Genomic DNA, 6,108 nt, shown 5'->3' with positions numbered 1-6,108 from the left:
TCTGGACGCTACTGCCCGGGCCTCCGCTGTCCGGGGTGGGTCTTCTGAGGACCGGCGTGCGAGGAGTTCTCTGCGGGGTTAGAAACGCTAATAGCACCGTTCGTGTGCCTTGTGCTCGGAACTGCGCCAAGTGTTTAAGACTCTTGGAACATCTTGAAATATACTGGAACAGTAGTTTTTCGAGTGTACCGGTCCGGCCGCATCATTATCAACTGATTACCTATTAGAAATACAAATAATTGATTCCCACCTACTGAAGCCGAAACGCTAGGAATGGCACCCGGGTGATTCCGATGTAAAGTAAGGATGTCCGCTCTGAAAGCAGGTGTGACTTATCTCCGTTTTCCAAAGAGCAAACTGTGACCTGGAGAAGTTAATTAACTTGCCCAAGATCACAGCCAATTAATAGCAGGACCTGCTTCCAGCCCAGTTCTTCCGGACCTCAGAGTACTCTGGGAACCAGGGTCTTCTGGGGTGATTTTACCTAAAGAGCATCCCAGTGCTTCTCCTGAGCGCTGCTTTCTGAATATTACCCTAAATTGCTCTCCAGGCCCTGGGATCCTCACGGACACGCTCTGCCACTCCAGGTTTAGACTCAAGTGATGTGGAGCTTAAGCTGTCCCTGACAATTCCCATTGCAGCCCAGTGTCTCTAGCGGGACAGCTCCCACAGTAATGCAGCTGCAATGAGTAAGATATAAAAGCTCATAGGCTTTCATACAGGAATTCCACTTTAGGAAGTAAAAGCACCATGTCAAGGTTAATAGAAAAAATTTAAAAAAGAAAACATAAGCAGCTATCCAAGATTAATAGAAAAAAATTTTTAATAAAAATAAGGATAAAAGTACCATGATCTGGGTGGTTGTTACACCTTAGGATACTGAATCTGTCTCTTAACGATTTTAAGTGCACCACGTCATGAAGTTGTATGCCTCAGATTGTTCAATAGCAAAAATCTGGAACCAGCCAGAATGCCCATTGATACATTAAATAAACTGAATAAATCATGGTACACCCATTCTGTGGACTATTAGGCCACATTTCAAAATAATGAAGTAGATTTACTTCTTTAGGTATACTAAGAATATTTTTAAGGGGGAAAAGATGCAAAGTAATGTGCATTCTATCATTCCATTTTTTAATTTAAAAATTAGGCTGGGCACAATGGATCACACCTGTAATAACAGCACGTTGGGAGGCCGAGGAGGATCACATGAGGTCAGGAGTTCGAGACCAGCCTGGCCAACATGGTGAAACCCCCTCTCTACTAAAAATACAAAAATTAGTCGGGCGTGGTGGTGTGCTCCTGTAAACCCAGCTACTCGAGAGTCTGAGGCAGGAGAATCGCTTGAACCTGGGAGGCGGAGGTTGCAGTGAGCCGAGATCCTGCCACTGCATTCCAGCCTGGGCAACAGAGTGAGATCTGTCTCCAAAAATAAAAATAAAAAAATTAGCCAGGTGTGGTGGCATGCGTCGATAGTCTGTTACCTGGGAGGCTGAGGCAGAAGGATGGCTTGAACCCAAAGAGTTTGAAACTGCCGTTGTTACCAGGTTACCTGCAGTTGTTACCAGGATAGAGTTGTCCAGGTTCTTGGCATGTTGAACAAAACGCATAAAGTAACAGAAGGGCAACGAAAGACAAACAGCAACAGAAGAACGGAATAACAAAAGCATAGACTTATTGAAGACAATTCAGAACCGCAGCTGGTTAGAGCAAGCGGCTCAAGAGCCTCCTCAATCAGGGTTTGCATTAAGCTAAAGGGACCCGGCAACACCCCAGGTGCCCTTAGAGGCCTCCAATTGGCTACACTCTATGAAGGATTGGCCTGCGACCAAATCAGAGGCTGAAATGGAGACTTGACCCACAGCCAATCAGAGGCTGAAGTGGAGATTTGGCCCCACGGTCAATCAGAGGCTGAAGTGGAAACTTCTGTCTTGTTATCATAGGCGTGAAGATGTGGCCTGTATGCTGCCTAGAACTGGCTGCACCCATTCATTTGCTTATCTCTTAACCCCCGGTTACCCTGATTCCCTATTCTCCTGCCTCATAGTGAGCTATGATCACACCACTGCACTCCAGCCTGGGCGACAGAGCGAGACCTTCTCTCTCTGTGTGTATGTGTGTGTGTATATATAAACTGTTATATATATTATATATAGTTATATGTAAATTATTATATATAAATATATATATATAAAACAATCTTAATCTTGTATGGGGAAATATGTATTTATATAATCATGAGAAAAGATTTGGAAGGACTCATGCTACACCTTTTGGGACAACTGGAGGAGGACTTTTCATGGAAGCCAAAATTTTTGGGTCTCCCAAAGCTAACAGGGCGGCAGAGGACACCTGGGATCCCCCTCTATTATCTGGGTTTCAGATTCCTGAGAAGACCAAGAATTCTATCAGAAATAGGTAATAAGGAATCTACTGATGGAATTAAGTCTAAAGCTCTGCTACCCTAAGCGTGATCCCTGGACCACAAACATTGGCCTTATCTGGGAATCTGTCAGAAATGCAGAATCCCAGGCCTCACCCCAAACCTGTAGAATCAGAATCTGCATTCTAACAAGACTCTCCAGATAATTAGCATGCACATTAAAGTGTGAGAAGTACTTTCCTGAAAGGTTCCTTGTTTTATTGCCCACATGGGACCAAAACCAGCAGCACAGGAAAAAAAAAAATGAGTGCCTCAAATGTTGCAGTAAGGCCAGGCACGGTGGCCCATGCCTGCAATCCCAGCACTTTGGGAGGCCAAGGCAGGTGGATCACTTGAGGTCAGGAGTTTCAGACCAGCCTGGCCAACATAGTAAAACCCCATCTCTACCAAAAAATACAAAAACTTAGCTGGATGTGGTGGCTGATGCCTTTAATCCCAGCTATTCGGGAGGCTGAGGTGGGAGGCAGAGGTTGCAGTGACCCGAGATCATGCCACTGCATTCCAGCCTGGGTGACAGAGTAAGACCCTGTCTCAAAAATAATTTTTAAAAAAGGCCAGGGGTGGTGGCTCACGCCTGTAATCCCAGCACTAGGGGAGGCCAAGGAGGCCAGATTACCTGAGGCCAGGAGTTCAAGACCAGCCAGGCCAGAAGACCAGCCTGGCCAATATGGTGAAACCCCATCTCTACTAAAAATACAAAAATTAGCTGGGCATGGTGGCGGGCACCTGTAATCCCAGCTACTCAGGAGGCTGAGGCAGGAGAATTGCTTGAACCTGGGAGGCAGAGGTTGCAGTGAGCCGAAGATCGCGCCATTACATTCCAGCCTGGGTAACAGAGCGAGACTCTGATTCAAAAAAAAAAAAAAAGAAAGAAAGTTACAGTCCTAGGCCGGGCGCAGTGGCTCAAGCCTGTAATCCCAGCACTTTGGGAGGCCGAGACGGGCGGATCACGAGGTCAGGAGATCGAGACCATCCTGGCTAACACGGTGAAACCCCGTCTCTACTAAAAAAAATACAAAAAACTAGCCAGGCGAGGTGGCGGGCGCCTGTAGTCCCAGCTACTCGGGAGGCTGAGGCAGGAGAATGGCGTAAACCCGGGAGGTGGAGCTTGCAGTGAGCTGAGATCCGGCCACTGCACTCTAGCCTGGGCGACAGAGCAGACTCCGTCTCAAAAAAAAGAAAAAAAAAAAAAAAGAAAGTTACAGTCCTAATAATGGATATTAACATATCCCTTAATAAAATAATAAAAATAAAAATGACAGCTAATAATACTAATTTTTAAAAATAGCTAGCATTGGCTGGGCGCAGTGGCTCACATCTGTAATTCTAGCACTTTGGGTGTCAGAGGTGGGAGGATCACAAGGTCAGGAGTTCGAGACCAGCCTGGCCAGCATGGTGAAACCTTGTCTATAATAAAAATACAAAAAATTAGCCAGGCATGGTGGTGCACGCTTGCAGTCCCAGCTACTTGGGAGGCTGAGGCAGGAGAATGGCTTGAACCCGGCAGGCAGAGGTTGCAGTTAGCCAAGATCGCGTCACTGCACTCCAGCCTGGGTGACAGAGTGAGACTCCATCTCAAAAAAAAAAAAAAAAAAAAAAAAAAAAAAAAAAAAAGCTAGCATTTATCAAGCCCCTACTATGTGGCAGATATGGTGGTAAACTTTTTTTTTTTTTTTGAGACGGAATCTCATTCTGTCACCCAGGCTGGAGTGCAGTGGTGCAATCTCAGCTCACTGCAACCTCCGCCTCCCCGGTTCAAGCGATTCTCATGCCTCAGCCTCCCGAGTAGTGGGATTACAGGGGTCCGCCACTACACCTGGCTAATTTTTTATATTTTTGGTAGAAATGGGGTTTCACCATGTTGGCCAGGTTGGTCTCGAACTCTGACCTCAAGTGATCTGCCTGCCTTGGCCTCCCAAAGTGCTGGGATTACAGGCATGAGCCACCACACCTGCCCTGTTGTGAACTCTTTTATCTTCACCTATATCATGTCAGTTCATCTTCACAACAACCTTAGGCCACGCACAGTGGTACACACCTGTAGTTCCAGCTACATGGGAGACTGAGGCAGGAGAGGGAGGATCACTTGAGCCCAGGAGTTTGAGACCAGCCTGGGCAATATAGCAAGACCCTGTCTCTAAAAACAAAACAACAACAAAAACAACCTTAGACACTAACTGCTATTATCATCCCTGATTAAAAGCTTTGAGTGACTAATAAGATAATATCTAAACTCCAATCTGTTTTATTTCAAAGTTCATAGCTCAAATCATTGAATGACTTAAGATCAAAACTTTGATAAGAGGTGGCACAGGGGACCATGGGAGTCTGTAAGAGAAAGTGACCAACATGCTGGGTTAGGGAATGCTTCCACAGAAAGGAAGAGGAGGGACACTGGAGTTGGGTGACTTGTGGCAGCCTGACTCAGCCCTCAGGCTGCAGCTCACCAAGGAAGGAGCAAAGGCAAGGAGAAACTAATACTAACTGAACATGGACAATATGCCCATTACTGTAATCCATTTCACCCTCAAAACAACGTGGGAGTTAGGTGCTATTTTTTTTTTTTTTTTTGAGACAGAGTTTTGCTCTGTCACCCAGGCTAGAGTGCAGTGGCGGGATCTCAGCTCACTGTAACCTCCACCTCCCAGGTTCAAGCAATTCTTGTGCATCAGCCTCCTGCGTAGCTGGGATTACAGGTGCACGCCGCCATGCCCAGCTAATTTTTATATTTGTAGTAGAGATGGGGTTTTGCCATGTTGGCCAGGCTGGTTTCTAACTCCTGGCCTCAGGCAATCCACCTGTCTCAGCCTCCCAAAGTGCTGGGATTACAGATGTGAGCCACTGCACGTGCAGCCTAGGTGCTACTTCAAGTCTCATTTTATAGATGAGGAAGCCAAGAGGTGAATTGACTTTCCCAAGATGGCAGGCGCACGCCTGTAATCCCAGCTACTCAGGAGGCTGAGGCAGGAGAATCACTTGAACCTGGGAAGTGGAGGTTGCAGTGAGCCGAGATTGAACCACTGCACACCTGCCTTGGTGACAGAGCGAGACCCCATAGGGGGGAAAAAAAAGACTGAAAGTACATTGCAAAGAATTTCTAGAAATGAAAAATAGTCATTTAAGTTTTAAAACCAGTAGAAGGCCTAAACAACCAATTAGGAACAGTTAAAGGGAGAAATATTGGCCGGGTGCAGTGGCTCACACCTGTAATCCCAGCACTTTGGGAGTCCAAGGTGGGTGGATAACCTGAAGTTAAGAGTTTGAGACCAGCCTGGCCAACATGGTGAAACCCCATCTCTACTAAAAATACAAAAATTAGCCAGGTGTGGTGATGAACGTCTGTAATACCAGCTACTTGGGAGGCTGAGGCAGGAGAATTGCTTGAACCTGGAAGGTGGAGGTTGCAGTGAGCTGAGATCAGGCCACTTTACTCCAGCCTGGGCAACAAAGTGAGAACTCTGTCTCAAAAAAAAAAAAAAAAAAAAAAAGAGAGAGAGAGAAATATTGAACAGAAAGATGGAGCTGAAAAAGATTACCCATAATGTAATATAGAGAAATAAAATCATAGATGTAAAAGAGAGATTCAGATACTTGAAGGATAGAAAGAAAAAAAATCCAACATTTGCCTAATAGGAATTTCCTAATAGGAGGAAATACTGAGA

This window comes from Macaca fascicularis, chromosome 10, assembly GCF_037993035.2.
Source record: "Macaca fascicularis isolate 582-1 chromosome 10, T2T-MFA8v1.1".
Taxonomy (NCBI): domain Eukaryota; kingdom Metazoa; phylum Chordata; class Mammalia; order Primates; family Cercopithecidae; genus Macaca; species Macaca fascicularis.
This window is presented reverse-complemented; position numbering follows the sequence as displayed.